Below are 27232 nucleotides of genomic sequence, written 5' to 3' on the forward strand. Positions count from 1 at the left end.
ACCCTACCCCTTAGCAGTGAGTAAAACATTAGGGAGCAACAGGACGGAGCCAGTGCTGATGCAAGGCTAATCTTCTGCAAAGGGTACTTTTCTTGTGTCTAGCTGATTATTCCAGAAAACAGTGTCTTCTCTGACTGAGAGTGAAGGCGGCCTTGGGCTCAGAGTAAGCTCGTAGCCAGAAGAAAATATGTCCCAGGCGGAAGCCCAGGGCCACCTCCTCCAGGTGGTTGGGACTCAGCACATCAGAGAGAATCTGCCATGAGCAAGAGGGGCACAGACCCCTTCTCCCGCAGTGGCCCTACTGAATGCTGTTGCTTTCTGCCAGAGCTTAATGATCCCGGTAGCTTCGGCTTTTGCAAGGCTGGCTGGCCTCAGGCAAGACGTGGAGAATGATAGGATTAGAGGCTGTGCTGTTTGTTTGTGGGGATGACAACTTGAGCAGGAAGCTCTTGGGCTCCCTCAAAGTCTGCAGTTTCAAAGGGTGTGTGAATAACCTTGGGGACCAGGCCTGGTTTTCCTGCCTTACAGTGTGTGTGTGTGTGTGTGTGTGTGTGTGTGTGTGTGTGTGGTGAGTGGTGCCCATCCTTGATGAAGATGTACTGACATGTGTGTGGTAGATGGGATGTGCAGGATTTGTGGGGAATGTGTGTGTACAAGTGTGAGGGGTGGAATTCGTATACTGTGTGTGTGTGCACGCACACACACGCACTTGATCTCTAGGAAGCGATTTATATGAAAAAAAGAAACACTTATGGGTGTAATTTTTCAACAGGACCCAGAAATGGGCTTTTAATAAGTATCATTAAACTCTTACATTACAAGGGGAGGCCAGCCTGTCTTTCATCCTTGCTTGGATCACACAGCTCTCCCTTGCCCTGTTCTTTGGTGTCAGATAAAAACTGCTGTGATTCGTATTGGTCTCTCCAAAGCCTTTGCTCCCCCTTCCTGCTCTCCCCTGCCCCTGCCCTACCCTGGCGCTTGTCTGATCTCTCCGCTTGGACCTCGACACAGACAGGGCTGGTGTCAGGACTGACAGATGATACCTGCGGGTGTGCCTGGAATCTGAGCGTTCTGTGTCTCGCGTTGTTCCAGCAGGAGACTTTAGGGTCTTTGTTTTGGAGGTGCCCCAAGCCGAGAGAGATCGGGGCTCCTTCCTTTCCCTGAGGGTCACTTACAGCCAGCGACACCCGGCAGGACTGTGTGTGTGCAAACCCTTTCCTTTACAGATTGGGTTTCCCCTTGTCTGACGTGGGAGGGGCGAAGCTCTGTTGAAAGGTAGGTTTCGCTCTAGACTGAAAGCATTCTGCCAGGTCTCCTGAGGAAGCCGGTTCCCAGAGTGATTATCTTTCCTGAGCTGAGAGCGAAGTGCTCTGTGACGAGAAGCTTGGCAGGCTTAGCAACAGGCTTATCAAGCGATGCTGCGAGAATGTTCATTCGTGTAAGCAGGCCTGACTTGGTGCAGTTCTGTTCTTCGTCCACTGGCTCAGTTCTGGGGCTGGTATGTTCTGATTTGCATGGCTCCTTTTCCAAGGTTATCCATCCTGTAAGTTGTGGAGTTCTGCCTGCATCGTCCTTGTTCACTCCCCACACTCCCCAGCCCGGGTGAGGGGTTGATTGTGCAGCAGTGTTTGAGGTCTCCATAGAGGCCACTGGCCCCAGGTAGCAGAGCGCCCCCGGTTGGGGCTCTCATGCCTTCTAGAATATAACAGGCCCTCATCTGTGTCCTAGCTTGGCCTCTTACTACACCAACCTACTCCATTTCTCTTGGCCCTGGGGGACCTGCCCTGTTTGGAACCTTCTGCCTCATCCTTGCCAGCAATTCCATTGGAGTGGCCAGCCTCTGGTCCCTATGGCTCCAGTCATTGGCTCAGAACTGGCTCCAAGCCAGACAAGCCTCTGAACATCACAGCCCTGCCACACATGCTGGGTGGATGTCCTTCCTTGACCTTAACACCTACCCAGACAGACCTTTAGGATTGGCACAATAGCCAACATGAGCTCTTCAGACACCCTTAATCACCCTTAATAAAAAACATGTATTGAGCACCTACTGTGGGCAAGGCACTATGGTAACATCTTAGATACACTTTTTTTTCTAATTTTTATGGCCATTTTTTCCCCAGATAAACTAGGTTTCAAAGAAGTTAACATGGCTAAGAGTATTCAGGTATTCAGTGATAATGCTAGGATTTGAGCCCACATATTTGAACAAAAAGCTTTGCTCTTGTCTTATATAAAGTGTGTACCACACAATGGCTAGCAAAAAGTGATTGTCACCTTTTAGAGATGGTTCTTTTAAAAGTAATTATTAACAGTGGGGCACCTGGGGGGCTCAGTCAGTTAAGTGTCCGACTTCGGCTCAGGTCATGATCTCACGGTTTGTGAGTTCAAGCCTCACATTGGGCTCTGCACTGACAGTGCAGAGCCTGCTTGGGATTCTCTGTTTCTCCCTCTCTCTCTGCCCCTGTCCTGCTCACACACACATACTCTCTCTCAAAATAAATAAGTAAACTTAAAAAAATAAAAGTAATTATTAGTAAAGCATTTATCATAGTACATCCTAATTGTTGGTTGTCTTTTCCCACTGAATGGTAACGTTCTTGAGGGCAGAACCTGTAAGTCCCAGCCACTAGCAGGATACGAGCCCTGTAGCAACTAATCAACAAATATTTGAGTGATTAAGCATATTAATAATGGCCAACTTGGGGCGCCTGGGTGGCGCAGTCGGTTAAGCTTCCGACTTCAGCCAGGTCACGATCTCGCGGTCCGTGAGTTCGAGCCCCGCGTCAGGCTCTGGGCTGATGGCGCGGAGCCTGGAGCCTGTTTCCGATTCTGTGTCTCCCTCTCTCTCTGCCCCTCCCCCGTTCATGCTCTGTCTCTCTCTGTCCCAAAAATAAATTAAAAAGTTGAAAAAAAAAAAAATAATGGCCAACTTTCCTGATTGCTGACTATGTGCTAGGCAAGGTGCTAAGTGCTTTGTATATGTTATTTTGCTTCATTCTTTTTTTTTTTTTTAATTTTTTTTTTCAACGTTTATTTATTTTTGGGACAGAGAGAGAGACAGAGCATGAACGGGGGAGGGGCAGAGAGAGAGGGAGACACAGAATCGGAAACAGGCTCCAGGCTCTGAGCCATCAGCCCAGAGCCCGACGCGGGGCTCGAACTCACGGACCGCGAGATCGTGACCTGGCTGAAGTCGGGCGCTTAACCGACTGCGCCACCCAGGCGCCCCCAATTTTGCTTCATTCTTAAAATAACCATGTAAGGTAGATACTGACTAATGTTATAACTGTTTTCCACCAAAGAAAACAGAGGCTTGAAGAGTTTGGGTAACTTTCTCAGGTTATCGAGCTGAGAGTGGCAAAGCTGGGTGGGAGCCTGGCTTACTGACATGAGAACATGGTGCTCAGCTATAATGTTTTGCTTCGCCTGGATGTTTGGGCCTTCTCCAGATGTCCCAGCATCCCACATAGCCCCAGCCCGTGCCCATGGCTCCTTCAGTAAATTCCTGGAGCTGTCACTCAAATCCAGTGCCTGCATACCAAAGGCTCTATGAAGTTTCCATTCAAGAGGGACAAAGCCAGAGAAGGCTGGGAGGCCACAGTCATCTATTAAAGACAGTATGAAGAGCGGCTAATAATAGGAAAGTAGACTCAATTTGTAAGACACGGGTGGGGCAAAGTCAACATCAGTAGGCACGACATTTTGAAGTCCATGGAGAACAGTGGTGAAGTGTTTCAGTGGCACTTTCTGGGGCCGTTTGTTAGGCTTGGGAAGTATGCCTGCAGACTCATTGGCGGGTGAGGCCGGGTGAGGGGAAAGGTCTTCGTGCATTGCTCTCAAGGGAGGGCCTTCCCTTCCAGTACCTTCCCACAAGACCTCACAGGCCAATGCCTTATTTCATCATGTGGAGCTTTATCTTACGCAAGCCGAAGAAATGGTACTCCTCCTTCATTGCCAGCAAGATAATTGAGCCCTTGTGACTTTACCCAGAGGGCAGCAGGAGCATGTGCTTTTAAGTGAAAGGAGAGCAAGCAGCAAGGAGGTAGAGAGGAGCTGGGAGAGAGGGAGCCTTGAAACGCCTCTGGGGGCTGCCTGGGCGGGACTAGGATTCCACCTGTTGACTCCTGACCAGGCCAGGGCTCACTCTGCATGACTCCAGGCCACATCTGGTGTCCCTGGGACGCCAGTGAGGTGCACTGGTGCCTGCCTCTGAATGCTAGAAGGAGACCAACTGCTTTGGGAGACACAAATGAACGCTCTGTGGTCAAGAGAAAAGTAAGCAGAATGACAACACGATGGCATATCAGTTTTAGCCTTCATGGGCAAGTCTTTGGGTGGGCTTAGGGCTTTGCTCTTCTGGAGGTGGCTCTGTGCATCCTGAAGGCAGTGGTGCTGCTGGGCCTGTGTGTTGGACCTTGAAGCCCTTACCTCTTTCCCCCATAGCAGTGGTCTTCAAACCATCCTCTGCAGACCCCTGGGGGTCTACTGGACTTCTCTCTGGGACTTCTTTGCAGATGGGTGGGCAATTCTCTGTTGGTGCCTGGGCCTCCTCCTGTTCATCCTCTTTTTCCCACGTGGGGCTTCTTTGCTGCCAAGACTGATGTTCGCCCCGGGCGCACTCCCGTAGCCGTACAGTTTGTTGACAGCCAACATCTATCTGCTCTCATTGGCCATCGTGTCTGTTCTGATTGGTCGCTGCCTGTGACACATCAGTTCTTAAATATTTTAAACTTCACTCCTGCTTTTTCAAGCCTTCCTTAGTGCAGACAGAGCCAGGACGCCCCGTGCTGGCTGCATCCTAACGCCGGCACCACTGCTGCAGAACTGAGGCGGTTTTCATATTTAAGGAGTGCTTGCTGCGCTTCCTTGTCCCACGCAGGGCCTCAGAGTCACCCGACTGTCACCAGTCCCACAGCCACGTGGGGCTCGGCAACTCGCCCGTCCTTCCCACCGCCACCAAAGCGGAGGCCCTGATTTTGCTGCCGTGACAGAATGGGAAGCAAGCTGGTGTTTTCGGCCCCGGTCCCTGGCGTGTCCCTCCAGCAGGCAGGTAGCACGCTCTGTCGTCTGCCCAAGGACATGACTCCCGGATTCACTCCGCTGTGCCTTTGTGAACAAACTGCTTCCTCCAGTGAGCTTCTCGGGCGGAATTCCGTACGTGTGTTTGTTCTTTCCAGCCCCCTTCTTTTACAGAAGGGCAGAAGGGATGGCAGAAGTAACGTCCTCTAAGAGAAAGCTCCGGGACTTGGGGCTCAGGCAAACCATGATTTCTGTCCAGGCTCTGCTCCTCATTAGCTGTTTGACTTTGTGGAAATGGCTTGACTTTCCGGTCTTGGTTTCCTTGTCTGTGAGACGGGGGTGAGGACAAAAAGGACAACTGGCAGGTACCTTGTGCTTGGCAGACTTTTAGGCATTCGCACGACAGACCCCCTGAAGTAGATAGCACGAGTCTCTCCTCATCTTCCAGATGAGGAGCTTGAGGCACAGAGTGACAGAGTGACTTTTCCCAGGTCACACAGCTAAATAGCAGAGCCCGTGCTCAAACCCGGGTGGTCTGGCAGCAATGCCCACACGTCAGACCTCTCCAGCTCTATCTCGGGGCTGTGAAGGGACCGATTCCCGAGCAGTGTGGTTGGAGCTGAGGGTGCCCTTCGTACAAGCGGATTCTCTTCTACTCTTGTTCTGTATCTAATAGAAGGAGGAAAAAGTCCTTCCGTTCACCGAGTGCTACCATGTGCAGGGGTCATTATCTCCTGTCAATTTCCCTGGTTCTCTTTTTAATATTCTTCCAGTTGTGCAGATGAGGGGACAACAGAATGAGAAGCGGTGTGAGGTAGTGAGCTCCCTGTCAAAGGAATGATCTAAACAGGAACAAGATGGCCCCCTGTTGGGGCTGTACTGGGGATTCTGGCACTGGATCGTTAGATCGCTCCCTATGTTCCACAGCGCTCTTCAGTGCCTGGCCCTGGGTTTGAACCCTCCCAAGTCCCCAGGATTTTGCTGATGTAGAAGGGGAGACAGGAGGGAGTCCCCTGGGCCAATTCCAGTGTCGCAGTGTTTTCTAGAGACCATACGCCGACCCTGAGCGAGAAGCAGAGGCCAGCTCAGTGGTTTCTGCCCTGTGGCTGGCATCTGTAAGACTAGCAGTCAAGAAACCCAGATTCTAGGCTGGGTTCTGCAGTTGGTTGAGAAATCATTTAACCTCTCTGTACCTTTTATTCAAAAGAAGTAATAATAACTTTAAAGACTTACTGTGTCTATAAACTAACGCATACCTGTAACTTGGGAGCATCAGGCCAATGAGAGTTGTTAGCATATATTGTTCTTTGTCCTGGTGACACCTTCAGTTTACGATGACTCCCCAAAGTGAGTCAGGGACACCTGCTGTCTCTGTAGGGTTAGAGGCTGGGAGGAAACGTGACTGAGAATGGGTGGCTGAGTCGGTTCAGCATCCGACACTTGATCTCGGCTCAGGTCATGATCTCACAGTTCATGAGTTCAAGTCCCACACTGGTCTCTGTGTTAACAATGTGGAGCCTGCTTGGGATTCTCTCTCCTTCTCTCTCTGCCCCTCCCCCCTCATTCTCTCCCTCCCTCCCTCTCTCTCTCTCTCTCAAATAAATAAACTTTTAATAAATAAATAAAAAGAGGAATGGAGCCAACCCTCATTTTAGGTTAGAGAGACTCCAAGCCTAATGCAGAAATCGACCTCTACATAGGCAGGAGAACAAAGAATAGAGAACATGCCTCTGAGTTTCCTTGCAAACAAGGGAAAAGGGAAAGCTGATGGAGTACGTGTCGTCACTGGCTTACGTTAGGTCTTTGGTGAGGCATAAATGTGGATCTGGGCATGGAGGGGTATAGCTTGTGCGGGAATGGCAAATGCATGGTGTGTTACGTTGGGTTCCTGGGACGAGACTCCAGGGAGATTTGCATGCAGAGTTCATTGGGTTTACCCTCAGGATCAGCATTTGTAAGGGAGGTAAGATTGGGCAGGGGAGGAGCTGGACTGCAATGCATTCACAGCACAGACATCGACTGTCCCCACGGGGAGTGGCTGGAGCTGGGATGGCCCTTCAGATACCCCACATTGAGTAACGGGGAGTCAGTCTTCCTGCCCTCTGCAGCAGCAGCCGTGGGCCGCCCCTGGGTGAGGCCGGTCTCCTGGCCGAGGGCCATTCTCAGAGAGGGACTCCCAGCGAGAGCTGTCAGCAGCCCACAGCAGCAGTCCCTGCAGCTGGAGGAGTGAGTGCCTTCGTCCCAGGTCCCAGAGCGCTGATCTGGGCAACACATCCCAATATCCAGCACACATGGCTTGCAGGCTGCCATTCTTTTCTTACACCCCACTGCAGACATCGCTAATTGAAACAGCTCTCTTTACCACTGGGTTCCGATGAGGCCTCAGAACGTGTTCAGATACGTTGCCTCAGATAAACATTATCAGTCGGTTAGAATTGGCCGGTGAGAGGAAACCCACTTGCTACCTTTGGCCTCTACATCTGTAGGAGACATTTATCGATGGTGTAATAAGAAGTCTCCAGTGTTATGATTGCTCTTACAAAATTGAACGTTGGCAAACCTTATACAGTTTCCCTGACATGTCCAGTGGAAATGTGGATTTTTTCATACTCTTCCTTATTATCCCCTCTGACCACATTCCCTCTGAGCCCTGACTTGTTTTCCTTTTACCTCTACTACATGCAGTTTTCCCTAGGATTCGTTTCCTTTTCCCAGCTTTCTCTCTCTCTCTCTCTATCTCTCACCACACATTTTCTCTTCGTCTCATCTATTCCCCTTTCAACCATCAGCCCTCCTCAGGCATCCCTCTTTCACCCGTTTACAAGTTACCAATCTCCTGCCAAGCTGGTCCATCTGATTAGCCTGTCTGGCCTTCATAACAGGAGCTCATGACGTGTGTGTTTAGCTGGTGAAGGGATGGATGCTTAGAGAGGCCAACATGCTCTCTGAAGGTTGAGACATGTTGCAGGAGAGGGCTGGGCTTTCTCGAAGGTCTGTAGGCTCTCGAAGTCTGTGTTCTTTCTTTTATACCTTTGGGACATTTGTTGGGGCCATCTCGATGATTCCAAGTTCCCCTTGTTGAGTCTTGCCTGGCTGAGAGCCCTGCAGGCCTCAGTTGTTAATCCTACAGGTTATCATGAATCACTGCAGAGTGCTGGTGGACACCCGACCTCACTGGGCAGGTTGGACACTCTTCTGATTTCTGTGAGTGGGGTGGTGATGGAGTGCTGGGTGCTGCTTGGCCCCTTGCACCTACCAGTGCTCCATTTCAACTGATTCTGCAGATGCTGCGGAGGTGAGGAGGCTTGGCGATCGCAGATGCACCGTCAGGGTCAATGGGATGGGGCGGGCCCTGGAGCCAACAAACGGCTCTTGAAGAATGAGACTTCAGCCAGTCCAGCCGGCAGCATCACTGAGGAACCCACGTGGGTCTCTGTGCCGAATGCCTGCGCTCTCGTCTGTTATCCTGCTCCTTTGGGGAAGTTGCATTTGGTAAAGGGAAGTCTCTTGCTGTTAGCTGAGGGCTGGCTCCATCAAAACCAAAGGTCAATTAGGCTGTTGTTAAAGAAGACCTGTAGAGGCACCTATTCTGGGCGAGTTAGGAAGCTAAGCCCTTGGGATACAAAAATAAATCAGTGTCTCACCCCTTACCCTTGAAATGCAAACTAGTATTTTTTTGTGTGTGAAGGACAGCATGGGTCCCTGGTGCTGTGGAGCTTCTGTACTCTTACAAGCAGTATGTGGATTCTGCCCTCTACCCTTGAGACTATGACTCCTTTGCACAGGGAGAAACTTGCAACCCTTCTGGTGAGTGGAAAGGAGGCTCGCTCTTCTCTCTTATATAGGTTTTCTGTGTGACCTTGGGCAGGACACTTTACCTCTCTGGTCATCAGTGTTACCTCAGTGTCGGTGGAGAAAGTGGCCACTGCAATGCCTCAAGAGTCTACTTTTGGGGAAGCTTCTTGTATAATGACCTATGTATGGTAGGTGCCCTATAGATGCTACTATGTTTTCCTTCCCCACTCTCAGCTTATTACTTAGTGAGATCAGTGGAGAAGTATTTACTAGATATTGATGACCTACAGAGCATGAATATTTCCCCAAGGAATGCTATAAATCTTTGTAGGGTGATCCAGGGCTGAATTGGTTCTCGGGACTCCATCTGGCATGTTTCTCACAGGTCACATACCCAATACCTCCGACTGGCCCTGACTTGGAGAGAGCTCCTCTTCATTTTCTGATTCTTTACCCTGACCCTCCCAGTGTTCCTTCTTAGTAGGATGCAGCCAACATTGCTCAGAAGATGCAGCTGTGGCAAAATAGAAGGGGTCTTGCACCTCGAGCTGGCTTTATGAGAACAGAACACCCTCTTGACCCCTCTAAGACTTAGTCTTCTCATTTCTAAAGTACGGTAATCCTACTTCCTTGCTGGTAGTCTCTGGGGATGGCATGTGACCCTATACACGAGAGCATGCTATAGAACAAATATGTGATCTGTGGTTGTGGATGCTGTCATTATTCTGTGGGTTCCCATCTCTCGACCTGGCCCCAGTAGCTCCCAACGCAAATTCGCAAATGTATTTGGTCTGTACTGAGAACTTGTCCACCAAGCTGTTTGTGGATATCTTTGCTCGGACCCTTCTCGGTGAGCTTGTTTTGGTTATTTATGTCCGTCTTCTCTAAACTCCAGGATATTTAAGAACAAGGTCCACTCTTAGTTCATCTATATCCCCAGTATGGAACAGAGGCTCCATAATTATTTGAATAAATAAATGAAGATGAAAGATAATGGCCACTGTGTGCATCTGCCACACATGTGCTCTGTGTATGTAAGTCCTCAAGGGATCCTCACAGGAGCCCTACTAGGGTCATATTATTCCACTCCCAAGAAAGAGAAATCGCAGCCCAGGGAGGTGAGGCCACTGGCTCAAGAGCACACAGTCCAGCAAAATAAGGGCAACTAGCAGAGAAAGGGATGTCAACCTCGCAGCCCTGGACTCCAAAGCCAGCTCTCATCTTCTCTACTGGACTGTCACTCTCTCTCCCTCTCTCCTTTTCACACGGTGTGGCCAAACAACATTACAACAACAATAACAGGAAAAAAAGAAAATTACCTTCCATCTCACCACTTCTAACAAGTCAGCTGTTTCCATTTTCCACATTCCCTGCAGTCTCTTTCATGCATATGTTTTTTTTTTATAACAGCATCATTGAGATCTAATTCACATGCCATAAAATTCACCCTTTTATGGGTGAATTTTAAATTTTAAATTGTACAATTCAGTGTTTTCCAGTATATTCACAGACTTGTGCAACTATCACCACTATCTAATTTTAGAACATTTCATTACCCCCAAAAGAAACCCCATGTGCATTAGTGGTCACTCCCCATTCCCTGCTTCCCCAGCCCCCAGCAGCCACTAATCTCTTTCCCTCTATGGACTTGCTTATGCTAGACGTTTTATTTCAGTAGAATCACGTAGTATGTGTCTGATTTCGCACGTTAGCATAACGTTTTCAAGGTTCATCCTTGTTGTAGCATGTATCAGTGCTTCATTCCTTCGTATTGCTGACTGATACACACACATACACACATGTGCATTCACCATTTTGTTTACCCATTTTTTAGTTGTTGTTTCGGTTATTTCTATTTTTTAGCTGTTATGGACAATCCTGCTAAGAACATTCATGTGCAAGTTTGTGTGAACACACACACACACACACACACACACACACACATATTTTTTTAAGTTTATTTATTTTAAGAGAGAGAGCATGAGCAGGAGAAGGACACAAAGAGAGAGAGAGAGAGAGAAAAAATCCCAAGTGGGCTCTGCACGGTCAGTGTGGATCCCAGTGTAGGGCTTGGACTCATGAACCATATGATCATGACCTGAACCGAAACCGAAGGTCGGAGGCTTAACTGACTGAACCACCCAGGCGCTCTGAGCATATATTTTTAGTTCTTTTGTGTTCATACCTAGAAGTGATGTGGGTAGGTCATATGATCAACATTTTCAGGAGCTGCCAGTCTGTTTTCAAAAGTAGCTGTATCATTTTACAATCCCACCAGCAATGTAAGAAGTTTCCAATTTTTTTTTTTTTACATTTTTTTTCCCAACACTTTTTACTGTCTCTCTCTTTTTTAAAAACATTCTTATGGGTTTGAAGTGACATCTCATTATCGCTTTGATTCAGATTTCCCTAATGACTAATGATGTTTAGCATCTTTACTTTTATATCTTCTTTGGAGAAATGTCTATTCAAGTTCTTTGCCCATTTTTTTAAGTTATTTTTGTTTTTGTTTTTGTTTTTGTTTTTGTTTTTGAGAGAGAGAGAGTGCACAAGTGAGGGAGAGGCGAAGAGAGAGGGAGAGAGATTGCAAGCAGGCTCCACACTGCCAGTGCAGACCCCAATGCTGGGCTGGATGTGGAGCGTGATCTCACAAACTGTGAGATTATGACCTGAGCCAAAATCAAGAGCCAATACTTAACCGACTGAGCCACCCAGGCACCCCTTTGCCCATTTCTTAATTGGTTTCTTTTCTTTTTATTGTTGAGTTACAAGAGTTCTTTTTATATTCTGGATACAAGTCACTTGTCCAATATATGGTTTGCAAATATTTTCTACCATTCTGAGTTGTCTTTTCACTTTCTTGATAATAATATTTGAAGCACAAAAGTTGTTAATTTGGATGAAGTCCAATTCATCTATTTTTGGGTTTTTTTTTGGTCACTTGTGTTTCAGGTATCACATCTAACAAACCGTTGCTTAACCCAAAGTCATGAACACTTGATCCTGTGTGTTCATCTACGAGTTTTGATCCACTTTGAGTTCATCTTTGTATCTTGTGTGAGGTATGGGACCAACTTCATGCTTCTGCATGTAGATTACCAGGTTGTCCTAGCACCATTTTTTGAAAAGGCCATTCTTTCCCCATTGAATTGTCTTGTATTCTTGTCAAAAGTCACCTGGTCATAAGTGTGAAGGTTTTTGTGGCACTGGTGGCTCAGTCGGTTAAGTGGCCGACTCTTGATTTTGGCTCAGGTCATGGTCTCATGGTTCATGAGTTCAAGCCCCGCATCAGGCTCTGTGCTGACAGTGTGGAGCCTGCTTGGGATTCTCTCTCCCATTCTCTCTGCCCCTCCTCCGCTCATTGTCTCTCTCTCTTTCTCTCTCTCTGTGTGTGTCTCTCTCTCAAAATAAATAAACTTAAAATAAATTATTGTGAGGGTTCATTTATAGACTCTGAGTTCTATTTCATTGATCCATTGATCTATATGTCTATCCTGATGCCAATATTACACTGTTTTTGATTAGTGTAGCGTCATAGCAGGTTTGAAATTGAGAAATTCTGTCTTCTCAATTTGTTCTTTTTCAAGATTGTTTTGGGTACTCTGTGTCTCTTGCATTTCTATATGAATTTTAGGATCCACTTATCAATTTCTTAAAAAAAAAAACTCAAGCAGGGATTTCAGTAGGGAACGCATTGAATCTATAAAGCAAGCTGGGAGAGCCGCCATCAAAATAATATTACGTCTTTCAGTTCATGAACATGGATGTCTTTCTCTTTCTTCGGTGTTTAATGATATTCACTACTTCACATATGACATCCATACTTGTGAAGAAGTCTTGCATTTGTTTTTCAAATGCATTCCTAAATATTTTATGGTTTTTGATGCAGTGGTGAATCGTTTTCTTGTTTTCATTTTTGGGTTGCTCATTGCTAGTATATAGAAAACAAATGACTTTTGTACAATAAGTTTGTATTCTGCAACCTTGAGGGACTCATTTATTCTAATTTTTCTGTGGATTCATTAAGATTTTTGGGCGCCTGGGTGGCGCAGTCGGTTAAGCGTCCGACTTCAGCCAGGTCACGATCTCGCGGTCTGTGAGTTCGAGCCCCGCGTCAGGCTCTGGGCTGATGGCTCACAGCCTGGAGCCTGTTTCCGATTCTGTGTCTCCCTCTCTCTCTGCCCCTCCCCCGTTCATGCTCTGTCTCTCTCTGTCCCAAAAATAAATAAACGTTGAAAAAAAAAATTTAAAAAAAAGATTTTCTAGGTACTAGATCTTCTCATCGATCTATGAGAGGAGATAGTTTTCTTCCCCCTTTCCCTAAAATGGATGCCCTTGTTTTATTTATTTATTTATTTATTTATTTATTTATTTATTCATTCATTTATTTATTCATTTATATATTTGGCTAATTTCCCTGGTTAGAACTTCCAGTATAGTATTGAATAGAAGTGGTGAGAACACACACACTTTATCTTGTTTCTAATCTTAGAGGGAAATAGCCTTTCCCCATGAAGTCCAATGTTAGCTGTGGGTTTTTCAGATGGCCTTTATCAGGTTGAAGATTCCTTGCGTTCATAGTTTGTTAAGTTTTTTTCTCATGAAATGGTGTTAGGTTTTGTCAAATGCTTTCCTGTGTCTTTTGACAGGATTTTGATGTTTTTAAGAGGTATAACTGACACAAGATTTGGTAACAAAGGTCAGGTCTAGACAATGGAGAATTGTCCCAAGTCTCTGAGGGCCTTGTCCTTGAGCATCCCCCATCCCCTGGACTTTTTCTTTACTTCCTTGGCCCTAGAAGGACCATCCTCCCAGCTCACTGGGAGGTCAGACTCAGAAATATTGAATTCTGGTCCTGACTCCCATTTCCAAGCTGGGATGGATAACACTGAATCTCAGTTTCCTCCTTGGTAACACAGAGCCATTGATGCCTACTTCTTAGCGTTGTTGTGACAATGAAATGAAATAAGCGTTCTCCAGAAATCTGCAAAATTCTCCACCGCTGGACCAAAGATGTGCCCGTTTTGTTATGAAAGCAAGACCATCACAGTCAGGAGCCACATAAACCGCGGTTTAAATCTACTCACCGGCTGCTTGACCCTGGACAAATCATTTAACCCTCTGAGCCTCAGTGTTCTCATCTATGAGGTAGAAATGATAATAATACTTCCCTCGTAGGGTTGCTGTGAGAAGACCATGAAACAATCCCTGTGACATCCCCAGGCACATCAGGGATGCTAAGGATTGCCTTTTGAGTCTGAATACGAACAAGGAAGCCCTGCTTTTCCACTAACACAGGGGCTCCTGGAGGACTGGGCATACTTCTCCCTCACCTCTCTATGTGCACGGCCTAATGCCATGCTCAGCATGTAAAGACACTCAGATGTTTTTGCAGCTGAATTTACTTCTATCTCTCAACCTATTACTCTTTCCAGGTTTCTGTCCAGTTAAGAAAAAAAAAAAGAATTGACTGTGACCTTTTAGAAATATAAATAAGCCAGTAGAGAAGGGAAGATTTTAAATCATCTCATTTTATGAGTTTATTTTGCTGAGTGGGCCAAGCAGGTATTAATCAATTTGGGGCCTCCCTGAGGGGCAGGAAGGGCCCCACAGCTCCCGCTTCCGCTGACCCAGCACGGCTGCCCCAGTTTCTGCAGCCAAAAGGCAGAGCAGCACCTCTTGGGCATTGGGGAGTTAGAAAGTTTAACCTGGGAGAGATGTGTCCTTAATGATGTTTTATACCCAGGGGCTCCAGAGAAGAGTGCTTTGGGGAGGTTAAGTGGGACAGGAGGCTGCAGGAGCCACATGCCAGGGGGCAAGGGTGCAGAGAAATGGGGAATTACACCCTGGAATGGGTCCCAGGGGGAACACACGTCATTGCAGCAGCCCTAGACACAGTCTTAGCCGTCTGTGCCCCAGACTCACTGCCATCTCCAGTCTGGTTCTCACACTTGCCATCCAGTGCTGCTTCTGTTCCCATTCCAGTGAGAGAGGAAGCTGAGGGACTCCATAAAGCCCAGAACCAGGCCCTGCTGAGTACTCCCCCCCCCCCACCCATACCCAGCATCACTTACTGAGGGCCAGGCTCTGGGATGAGTGGGACAGGGGGCCCCCCTGGAGCTGCTCACTGTGGGCAGACAGCCACAAGAGGATGAAGCAAGGTCTTTGGGGGGGGGCGCCCTTTGGAGGCTGCAGTGAATCAGACTGGGGAAAGAGAGAGGGAGGGGGAAGAGGGGTGTGAAAACACTGCAGAACAGCAGGGGATATTTGATATGTATCTTGAAGGATGGGGAAGAGTTTACCAAGCAGACAAGGAAATAAAGGGTATTCCTGGCAGAGGGAAACTCTGTGCAAGGCTCTGAGACCTGGAAGCGTCTGGCATCCTGGAGGAGCCAGGAGAAATTCAGTGGCATAGGAATGGGGAGTGGGGTATCAGGGAGGGGGTTCAAATGGGAAGACAGGTTCTGCCTGGTGAGGAAGGGCCCCGCCCCCCAGGATGGGCTATAAGGAATGGGGGCGGGGCTGGGAGAGTGAAGAGGGAAGATGGAGAGACCGTGTGTGGCCTGAAATAGCCCTGAATTAATTCATCACCTGTGAGTAAATGTCTTTGGAGCATCATTAGGTGCTCCCACCTTGCTGGGCTTGACTCTATATACCCATATAGGCTTGACTCTAAAGTAGCCTGTCTCCTCTCCCTGCCCGCCTGCCTGGCTCCTTAACACTGTCTTGTCTGCAGCCTCTCCTCTGACATTAAGCTCCCTAAGGTCTGTGTTCTTTGTCCTCCACACAGAGCACTCATTCCTGGGCCTTCTGGGCAGAAGGTGATCAGGAAACAGCTGTGAAAATGAATGTAATGACACTGTGGAGGATTCTGGGAAACCATCAGATTGGAAAGCCTCCACAGCTGGTGCCTAGCAAGGCTGTCCCTAAGGTGGCGCACTTTCAGCTTGGAGGGACCCCCCCCCGCCCCGCCCCAGCCCTAATAGGCCCAAGTCTAAGGACGCTTAGAAGGCTGAGCCACAGTTGTGTGCCTATGTGTCTGGGGACTCTGCAGGTGTAGATGCGTATGAACTTGTCCACTCTGTGGGCATGAGCGTCTGGGCCCCTATATGTGGGAGCTGGGAGCACCTGTGTCCCTGGACCCCGTGCACTTGTCTGCATGTGCACATGTTGGCAGGCCTGTGTGATTTCCCTTCAGGCTCTGTTTGTTTCTGTGTGGAAGCAGTACCCCTGTCTCACCTTGGAAACAATCCTGTTGTTTGTGATTTCTTAGTAGTGACAGTGTCACCACCCCCGCCTGTCGCTTGTGCACATGCACACACATACCCAGTACTGCTCAGAAGCTGCTAGCTCTGAGAATTCCCGAGGGACCGCCCGGGCCACTTGAGTGGCACGCTAATGGGCCCGCTTTCTTCCCGGGAGAAATGGTCCAGGAAACATTTTTGGAGTGAAATTTTAGGATCGGTTCAATTTCCAAAAAATACGGCGAAGATGAAGGGATAAGATTTGGGGGATTTCCCCTGGCTCTGCTTGCTGGATGAGCTTCTCCTGCGTCTGGAGTCTGGGAAGAGATCCTTCCATTAGGTTCTCAGGAGCTATCAAGCAGGGCCCGGTCTTCGGTTCTGAGTTATTAATCAAAAAACACCGTGAGGGAGGCCGACTGCCCTGGACGGCAGGTGTGGGAGAACAGTCCAATGGACAGACACGAGTCCGTTGGTCTGGCCAGTCTCGTTTTCCCGTGGAGACAAGCACTCATCACTGTGCTTCTAGACTCGATCAGCTGTCTTCACGCGCTCTGCTTCTTTCTCAGTGAATGGCATTGCTGTCCTCAGCCATCAGCGGCTCCTAAATCCTCTTACGTTAAGTCGTCCTTTGGAACAAGATGGGAAGATAAACAACTGAATGAAGTCAATACCCACTCTTCCCCCATGTATCACTGGTCACTCACACCCTCTCTTGAATCCGCCTTCTTCTCTCCCAGTGCATTTGAGAAACCCCGAGGACCTCATCTGGGCTATGCTGCCTCAGGCGGAATTAGCTTTCCTCCTTCTCTTTTACTTTGCAGAGACGAGTTGCAAGACAATGAGCTGAAATCTTGTAGGAAAGCAACTTTGGAACCTTCTGGCCAGTAACACGTTTTGCCCTCTGCCCTCAGTTTATGCTCCCCTATCCCCGGGCCCTTTTCAGGCTGCATTTTAGTGCTGGGTAGTGAGAACTGACCATTACAATAAGGACCTACCCAGAGAAATGCAACATGGATGCCAAGCGTCCTGGCTCAAGTGCCTTTGGAGTTCCTTTACCTACAGATGGGAAAACCCAGGCTCAGAGACGCTTAACCAGTTACTCCAAGTTGGCCTGACAGAGGCAGGCCCAGAGTTCAAGTCCCCTGACTCAAGTCCTGCTTTGCTTCTCAGACCCTGGCTACGGACCATACAGAGGAATCATACCCATACTGTTTTGCAAGGATTTTCTGCCAGGGTCGAAGCAAATAAACAGTCAAGCAAGGCTTTAGGGCCACCGAGACCTGGGTTCAAATCTCATCTTTACCTTGACTAGCTGTTTGTCATAAAGCCAGTTGAGCCTCAGTGCCCTCATCTGTAAAATAGGGATAACGATCCTACCCCTTTCCTGGGGCTGTTGTAAGATCCAAGGAAATCACATATTTGAAATCCTCGGTGGTATCCCTGGCTCAGAGTAAATTATCAACAAATGTTAGTGCCTCCTCCATCTGGAAGCTGACAAATTCAATTAACCAGAACCAGCCCCACCCCCATTTCCCAAGCCTCCCCATTCGCAGAATCATAAATCTTGTGTTGGAAAGGAGCTCCATAAATCATCTGGCACAGCCCCCAGTTAGCAGAGCTCTCACTGTATTTGGCTCAGTGTGGTCCCCAGTCTTTTGCTGGCTCAGCCTGCCTTACTGTAAGCAGAAGAATTCCCACCAGTGCAGCCAAAAAAAAAGGGGGGAATAATGCTGTCAGTGGATTCCACAAAAGGGCTAATATTAGCTGGGCAGGAGGATGGGAGATGTACCTATATTTAGAATCTGTGTCTTCAGCCCTTTCCTAAAGCAGCAGAAGTTGGGGGAGCGGAGGGGAGGGATGCTTGCCGCCAGCTGACCCTGAGAGGCAGGCAGAGCAGCTGGGCTGGCTCCCCCTTCCTCAGGCTGGTTGGCTTCCTCTGTGCTCAGGAGGTGGGGGAGGGAGCAGGGCAGACGGCCAGCAGAAATGGGGGGAGGCTGCAGAGGGCGCCCCACAGAGCAGCAAGCTGTATGGTGGTGACAGAGTCTTACGAGGGTTACGTCAGGACACCGGAGTGGCTGGGACAGGGCAGTGGGGTGACGTGGAGGGGCAGGGTCTGTAACCCTCTACTCTAGGATGGTGTCCAGAGAGGGATTTTCCTGGCCTGGTCCTCCTAGATGTGCTGGAGATGGAGGCCTGGGTGTCACAGGGGGCCCTGCCGAGGCCCAGAGAGAGCTGTGTCTGACATGTGCCTCACGAGGCCCTTTGTGCATCCTCCCTCTCACTGACTGCCTGCTCTTCCTTCTCTGCCCGATAAACTCACCTTGGGCCCGTGTTCCAATCTCTCCCGTGAGAACACTCACTGCTCCCCAGAAGTCCTGCTAGCCCCTGGAGCACTTCTGTGACAATTCCTCTAAGCTGACAGAGCCCCACACAGCTGCGCATGCAGTGGGAACCACATCTCAGGTCTCATTCACTCCATGGTGGGCGCCCTTGTGCAGCACACAACCTGAACAACCACACGTGGCTGCCCTGATAACCCTCCTACACGCAGGTACCGTGTCCCACACGTGCTGCACACAGCCCTCCTGCCCTCTCTCGCCGCAGTGTGCCGTGACTAAAGCAGGGGCCTTGAGCCTTGGGAGCTGAAGGAAACAGCTAGTGGCCTGAGGTCCAGACTAAATTCTTCTATAGCTGGATGCTTCCCAGCAAGGAGCTTCCCCATTCTGGGTCTTAGTTCTCCCATCCTTAAAATGAGACAGGTGAACTAGATGATCTCCAGGGCCTCTTTTAGCTTTCCAGGCTGTTTATCTGCTCATTTTTAGGTGGCATAGTGAACACGTAATCAAAAAAGCATGTGTGCTCTACCCTTTCCCCCCCCCCAAAACAAAACCCACACGGTCCAAAGAGAAATAGAAATTATTTTTGATTTATTTGCCGTCTGGATTTCCTCTCTTTTGCTCCCCTCTGCCGGAACCTTAGGCTGGACCGGAAGGCCTGTCTGTGCAGGATGCTGAAGATTTTACCTGTCACCCAGGGAGAGCCTGCCTCAAATCTCGTTTGCCCTCAGGCTGGGCATGTAGCTATGGTGCTGGGATGGGCCCGGGTCTGGGAGTTTGACTCAGTGAGCCTTTGGAAAGGCTACGAGTCTGCAGCCCATCCAGTGCAGGTTTTCTCGCATCCCCTCACCATCTTGAAATGGTTACTGGGCTCCATTTCCTGTCTTTTTTCTTTTTCCATCTTGCAGAGATGGGCAAGGATCAGGGAGGGCCTGGGGGGCGGAGGCAGGCCGGCAGGAGAAGTGGAAAGCCAAGGGTGTGAGTACCTGCCTGGCGGAGTCGTGTTCCCCTCAGGCTTGCCCTTTTGCACGCCATGGGACGGCCTTGTCTTCCCCACCTGCAGAGCGCAAAGCACACAAGACCGTGCCAGACACAGAGGCGCACTTGTCCCCCTTTGCCTGCAGACACGTTGTGCACGTAAATAACCTGAGGGCCGCCAAACATTCCAGGTGAAATGTTTGCATGTGGTTTGTGTCTGAGAAACAGGCATCAAAGAACAAAAAAAAAAAAAAAAAAAAGTGAAGGATTAAACACACACACGCACACATTGCTCACACGTATCCAGAACCTTGAGTCTTTGAGTATTATTTGTTCTCTCAAAGAGATTGTAACGCAGCGATTTTTAGAATTCGGAGAACGTCAGGGCTGGGCGCAGTGTACAAGATTTTTCAGTCTGGTGGATTTCAAACTTTTATTGGCCACAAAAGCCTCTTTTCAAAGGAAGTTTTATAGGGACCCATAATGTTTAAAATAGAGGAGAGCAAGGCAGTCCAGATGAAGTGGGCAGGAAGCAGGTATCTGCTGAGTATAGTGTGAAAGCCACTGAGGTCTCCCAGCCCCTCAAGGAAACCGAGCTGAAGAGAGAGGCACCCTGGCCAAGGCCACGTGGCAAGTGAATGATGGCACCGCGAATGGAACCCTGGCCCCACCGAGGGGAAGGTCATTTCCTAGCTGAGCTGAGATGAAATTGCGGCCTCCTTCAGTGGCCCAAGCCATCTAGCTCCTACATCAGGCTGCCACTGTTACCTGGTTAGGCTTTTTATTTTTTTCCTAGTTTCTAGCAGAATCATTGGGTGCCACAGCCAGAAGTGCCAGCTCAGGGTTTTTTGGTCTCTCTCGTGCCAGTGCCGGGGTTGCAGCGGCGGACGGGAGGGAAGGGCTCTGCGGTGCTGGTTGCGGCCCAGGGAGCGTCGCCCTCCACGTCAGCGGACCGGCCCCTCTCTTACCCGACTCCCGTAGATTTACTCTGGAAAAATGTTGAGGGGATGGAGGGAGCTACCTTACACAAAGGGAAGGCTTGAGAAGCTCTCATTAAGAACAAACTTCCCCAGATGAGAAAAGCAGTGACCTGATTTCGTTGACTCCACGGAAACAGGCTGAACTTTCTAAGGGAAGAGAATTAAAGGGAGCAAAATCCCTGTATCTTAAATCTGCAGGACCAGCAATTGTCACATCAGCCTCAGCAAAACGGGGAAGGCAAGAGGCCTGCTGCCTCCCACAGAAGACCTGCCACGGTTTAGGGAGCTAATCCTGTCCCCTGTGGCCAATGGGGAACAACGTCTGCCTTTTTGCCTTTTGTCCTTGGCCCCTGCCACCCAGCTAGGTGTTTGCATTTGACCCATATGTGTCAGGCACTTACGACTTTAGGTGACTTCCCCACACTAGGGCCTCCCTTTTAACAACATGCTTCTCTCCTCCCCTCCCCCCCCCCCCCCCCCCCCCCGCCCCGCATCCCGATTTACCACTCCTGGCCGTTTCAGCCCCTTAGACTCTTCTGCATCTCTCTCCCTGACAACTGGGTGACCTTGAGCAATGCTGAAGCTTGCCGATGCTGTGGATAGAGGAGCCCAGCATCCTTTCTTCTTCTCTCTTCTCTTTGCCTGGATCTTGGAGAGAGCAGAGCTGAAGCCCCCACGCGGTGCTGGCCTGCTGCCCCTGGAGAGCGAGGCTCTGCCCTTCCCTCAGACTGAGGAGCCTCCTTCACCTGTTGTTTGCAAGGTTTGTTCCTAGCATTAAACCTAATAAGCTCACGCCTGACTGTTTGATCCTAAGCTTGTTTGAGGAGTTTAGACCTTTACGGTGCATTAACAGGATGCTCACGAGGCTTTAGGGGCTCTGTCCGCCTCAGGGGCATAGGTCTTTGGAAGAGGCTTGCCTTTTGCTGCAGACTTCTGGGGCTCTGCACAGCGCGGGCCTGAGTTCCGGTCCTGGCTGTGCTGCAGGCCAGCCGGGCAACTTTGCCTCTCTGAGCTGCCGTTTCCTCCTCTTAACAATGAGGGGTACCCCAAATAAGATTGTTTGGAAGAGTAATTAAAATAATGTAAGGAAAGTGGCTGGCACACCATGGGGACTCGGTAAACAGCCATGCCTCACCTTCCTGTGAAGCCTGAGTAAATCAGAGCTCAGCCAGCACCTTCTACCTAAGTGTCCTGATGGGTTACTCTCCAGGGGACATCAGGGAACATTTGCCATATGTCACAGATTTGAAGACACATGTAATTTAACATTTCAGTGTCTCTGGAATCCCGGTGCATCTTACCTGTTATACACATATTATAGTTGAACCGGCGTTGTTGTTGAGATTTTCTTCCTTTTTTCCCCTCAGTGGCTCATAAGGTAGTGAGGTATCTTATGACAAAAGCAATTGTAATTAATGACATCTTCAATTCGATGAAATTTAGGTGTTAAGCACTCACCATGTGCCCGGTACTATTCTAGACCACTTTACATCAGTCTAATGTGGGCACCAACTATGTAGGGATTGATAGCCACATTTTACAGATGGCAAAACTGAGGCTCCAACAGGTAAAGGGCTTAGCCAGGACACAGACTTATTAAGTTGTGGAATCAGGATTTGAATCGAGAACGCCTGGCTCCAAGGCCTGTCGATAGGTCCGTGGGGAGAGGGACAGTTAGTTTTCCCTTGCTTCTTAGGACCATCTCTGAGCAGATCCATGACCAAGGCCTGAAGGGTGCTTCGTTTTTGCAAGCAAAATCACATATATTTATTGGAGGTGTCTGTTATGTACTAGGCACATCCTAGTACAGTGATAAACAAGATATATGTAGAGCTTGAAGTCAAGAAATCCAAGTAATTACAACCCATTTACTACATATTTCAGTGGGACAGTATGGAAGGCTATGGGAACATGTGGGAGGGGCCTTTACCCTAGGCTAACAGAGCCATGGGGAATTTCTAGGAGGAAGTGACCTGATTGGAAAGTTAGCCCTGCAGAGTGGGTTAGCGGTGGTGGAGAATGCTCCAGGCAAAGGACAGAGCATGTGCGCAGAGGCCAGAGAGCATGTGGTCAGTAGGAGACACAAAGGAGATTGACATCTATACTATCCAATATGGTGGTCAACAGCCACATATGTCTGTTGAGCACTTGGAATGTGGCTAGTCCAAACTCATGTCTACCTTAAGTGTAAAATACGCCCTGCATTTCAAAGACTTAGTATGAAAAAAAAAAAAAAAAAGAATGTAACACGTCCCATGAGTAATTTGTCTCTATTGACAATTTGTTAAAATGATAATGTTTTAGATAAATAAAGTACATACTATATATTGTTAAATTAATGTCTGTTGTTTTCTATTCCTTTTTTTAGAGTGGCCACTAGAACATGGCTCACGTGTGTGGCTCTCATTATATTGGGACATAATGCAATAGGAACTGGGAAGCCATCGAAAGGTTGTGACCTGGGGAAGGTTAACCTAGGGAGATCAGTTAGGAAGTGCAGAATTCCAGTGCTTTTGCCAAATTAACTCATTTAATCCTCAAAACAAGTCTAGAGGTAGTGACTTTTAAATTCGTGTGCACAGCCCAAGAGAGTGGAGCTGGGAGAGAAAAATGACCCCACGTGGCCTGCTCTGTGCAGGGCTGTCCGCAGCCCGGCATTGCCAGGACCCGTGTCTTCTGAGTTCAGACTGGCACCCTGTGCATGCTCTGCACCCCATCTCTAGCCGCCAGCCTAAGGATGACCAGGCAGCTCAGGTCACACTGGCTAATCTTGATCTGAACTTTTCACACCATCCCTAGGATTGGGTTTTCCTTACAGATGCTTCCCCATGTCCCTTACTCCAAGCAGTTAGCAAAGATGGGATAGCTGGCAATTACTCCCCCTGTAAATGAGCTAGGGGGATGGGCTATTTCCCCAGCTTCATTACTATTGTTTAAATCATGTTTTCAGAAAATGTACTTCTGGAAAGACTATGGAGAACTCATGAACATTCACCACCGCTTCTAGAAAGATTGCTCTGTGCCCATCCCTCACCCCCTTAACATGAACATTGAACAAACAGCCTGTTCTCCACTGGCACCACATCCTGTTCACCAAAAGCCACAGCAATAAGACGTAGCTGAACAGAAACGTAGGAATGGTTCCAAACTCCCGAAAGGACAGTGGCTTCCTGAGGAGCAAAATGTTTTTTGTTTTTTTCATTTTCTAAAATCAAAGATATCCTTACAAATGATTACAAAATAAAATAGTGGGGGAAGTCTTACAGTGAAAAGCAAAACACTTCCCCAACCTCAGACCCCCCCTCTCCTGAGGTAACCACATTCGACTACTTTTGATTTTAGTTCTTCTGGTGACTGCTTCCATATCATTACATAGTATTTTCTTAAACTGTTCCAAAGTGAGGTATCAGCTTTACACAGTATCTATTGCCTTCCTGCTGGGTTAAGTGAAGGTATAGCTCACTGACATACTGCCTCTCCCACCTCCTCCCAGGGTGCACTTGTAATTAGGAGTCAATATACATCACGTTTTCAGTTCTTCCTTTGGTTATCTTTAGAGCTCTAAATAATACACTTAAATGAGAATGCCTTTAAAGGGTCTGTTCTGCTTCTTCCGGATGCATCTCTCCAAAGCTTCTCTTCCAGTCATGAGACTGCTTTCTGCAGAAAGGCTTCTTTATAGACGGACTGGCTATAGAGCACCTGAAAGGTGTTTATTCTTAATATTTTGAGGTGGGTAGCCGCCGTTCATTTTTGTATCTTACTTCATATTGTAGGAATTGATGTGGAAACTGAAACAGGAATTTCTACCTATTAGGAAGAATTCCGCTCCTGATGCTGTCAGGCTAGTGGTGACCTCCGGGCTGTTGAATGGCACTGGAACACATCTTGTCAAATTGGGGGTTGTGGTTCGGAAAGGTTGCTCATCTCCATCTTTTAAAGAAATCCCTCCCCGGAACCTCATAGGTCCTCTCGCCTGTTTCATAGAACATCAGAGCCTTAGTTGCAACCCGAGAGTACCTTTCTTTTAAAGAACTAAGGTAGAGGAAGATTAACTAGATATAATCAAGTGAAGGAGTTACTTGGAGAAAGAGCAGGACCTACAAACCCAGGCCCTCCACCAGTATTGCCCTCTCACTGCTCCACCCACCTGAGAATCCAGAACCATCTACGTGCTACGGAAGGTCTAGAAGTGAAATCCGGAGTAGGTTGAAGTGAACTTTGTACCGAGGCCTGGGGTAACCAGGGGTATAATAACTAAGTTGAAATAGCAGTGAAATGTTAGCAAGAACAGCATCGTCCTATACTTTGCGTGTGTGTTGGAGGGAAAGTTCAAAATCATTAATGCTCCTTAACTGCCAATAAAATATTTGTCTTAAATTATAAAAGGCACTCTATTGAATGTTGAGGATACAAGAATACTTAAAATATCCATTTACAGTTAAAATGTCCATACTACCCAATGCACTTTGCACTCTGCAGATTTAAGGAAGTCCCTATCAAAATACCAGTAGCGCTTTTCAGAGAGCCAGAACAAATCTATGTATGGAACCACAGAAGACCCCCATTCTTGAGAATGGGTATCACCATCCCGGGGTTCAGGATACACAACAAAGCTGGGGTACAGACTGCTGTTACACAGGATGGTACAGGCACAAAGATGAATACCTAGATCGAGGGAGCAGAATAGCCCAGAAGTAAACCCATGCTCATATGGCCAATTAATTTACAATAAAGGAGGCAAGAATACACAAAGGAGAAAAGACAGTCTTTTCAACAAATGGTTCTGGGGAACACTGGACAGCTACATGCAAAACATTGTAACTAGACCACTTTCTTTCCCCATACACAAAGACAAACTCAAGATGGTTTAAGGACCTAAATGGGAGACCTGAAACCATGAAGCCCCTAGAAGAGAGCACAGGAAGTAATTTCTCTTACGTGGGCCACAACAACATTTTTCTAGATATGTCTCCTTAGGCAAGAGAAACAAAAGCAAAGTCAAACTATTCAGACTATACCAAAATAAATAGCTTTTGCACAGTGAAGAAAGCCATCAATAAAAAAAAAAAAAAAGACAACCTGCTGAATAGGAGAAGATATTTGTAAATGACATATCCAATAAGGAGTTGATATTCGAAACATATAAAGAACTTCTATAACTCAACACCAAAACATATCAAAACAAAAACAAATAATCTGATTTAAAAATGGGCAGAGGACCTGAATAGACATTTTTCCAAAGATGACCTAAAGATGGCCAACAGACACACGAAAAAATGCTCAACATCACTTATCATCAGGGAAATGCAAATCAAAACAACAATGAAATATTGCCTCACACCTGTTAGAATGGCTAAAATAAAAAAACACAAGAAATAACAAGTGTTGGCAAAGTTGTGGCAAAAACAACCCTCCTGCATTGTTGGTGGGAATGCAAAGTGGTGCAGCCACTATGGAAAACAGTATAGAGGTTCCCCAAAAAATTAAAAATAGAATTACTATAAGATCCAGTAATTTAATGACTGGGTATTCACCCAAAGAAAAGGCAAGCACTAATCTGAAAAGATACATATACCCCCATGGTTTATTCCAGCATTATTTACAATAGCTAAGATATGGAAGCAGTGCAAGTGTCCATGGAGAGGTGAGTGGATAAAAAAGACATAGAATACATACACAATGGAATATTACTCGGCCATAAAAAAGAATGGGGTCTTGCCATTTGCAACGACATGGATGGACCTAGAGAGTATGGTGCTTAGTGAAATGAGACAGAGACAAATACCATATGATTTCACTCATCTAGAATTTAAGGGACAAAACAAATGAATAAAAAAGGGGAAAAAAAAGACAAACAAAAAACCAGACTCAAATACAGAGAACAACCTGGTGATTCCCAGAGGGGAGGTGGGTGGGAGGATAGGGTGAAATAGATAAAGGAAATGACCAGTATACTTATTGTGATGAGAACTGAGTAATGTGTAGAATTATTGAGTCACTGTGTCGCACACCTGAAACAAATATAACACTGTTACTCTTTTTTTTTTTAATTTTTTGAACATTTTATTTATTTTTGAGACAGAGAGAGACAGAGCATGAACGGGGGAGGGGCAGAGAGAGAGGGAGACACAGAATCGGAAGCAGGCACCAGGCTCTGAGCCATCAGCCCAGAGCCCGACGCGGGGCTCGAACCCACGGACCGCGAGATCGTGACCTGAGCCGAAGTCGGACGTTTAACCGACTGAGCCACCCAGGCGCCCCTAATTATTCGTTAATAATGAAAGAAAATAAATAAAACATTTGATAAGATTTCAGTAAGTAATTACTATATGCCAGGGGTTCAGAGGATACAGCAATGACCCTATTTCTGCCTTCAAGGAGCACACCATCTGTTCATAGCTGGACAGACATCTACAGAATGGACAAATACCGTACCGAGCACAATAGACTAAGAATGTGGACTTGAGGGTCAGACAAATGAATTTTCACTCTGGTGCTCATGAGCTGGGTGACCTTGAGCAAATCATGACACTTCAGCGTGACTCACGGTCCCCTTCTGTGTCATGCTAACACCTGCTTCATGAAGTAAGTAGTGTAGGGACAAAGTGAGCTTAAAAGAGGTAATTATGGAGAACCCCCAGCCTTGTAAATACTGGATTTTTGGTAAGTTTAGTCCTCTTCCCCATCTCCCCAACCCCAGCTCTCAGATCTGCTACAGGAATGTGGAGGAAGAGGTGGTCACATATCCATCCCGGAGGGGAGACGATTCCAGGAGGCTGTAATTGGGCTGGACCTTGCAGGGTAAGAAAGAGAAGGAAAGATCCCAGGCAGTGGGAAGGGGCTAGGCCCAAGTGTGACGTGATAATGCCTACGG

The 27232-nt window shown here is 47.7% G+C and overlaps 1 protein-coding gene across 1 annotated transcript in view; it reads left to right on the top strand.

Moving 5' to 3' along the window:
- Positions 1 to 27232, top strand: part of TENM4 (teneurin transmembrane protein 4) — a 744941-nt gene that overhangs the window by 147119 nt on the left and 570590 nt on the right. The gene's annotated exons all lie outside the window — the stretch shown is intronic.

The sequence above is a fragment of the Felis catus genome, chromosome D1, assembly GCF_018350175.1.
Source record: "Felis catus isolate Fca126 chromosome D1, F.catus_Fca126_mat1.0, whole genome shotgun sequence".
NCBI lineage: Eukaryota > Metazoa > Chordata > Mammalia > Carnivora > Felidae > Felis > Felis catus.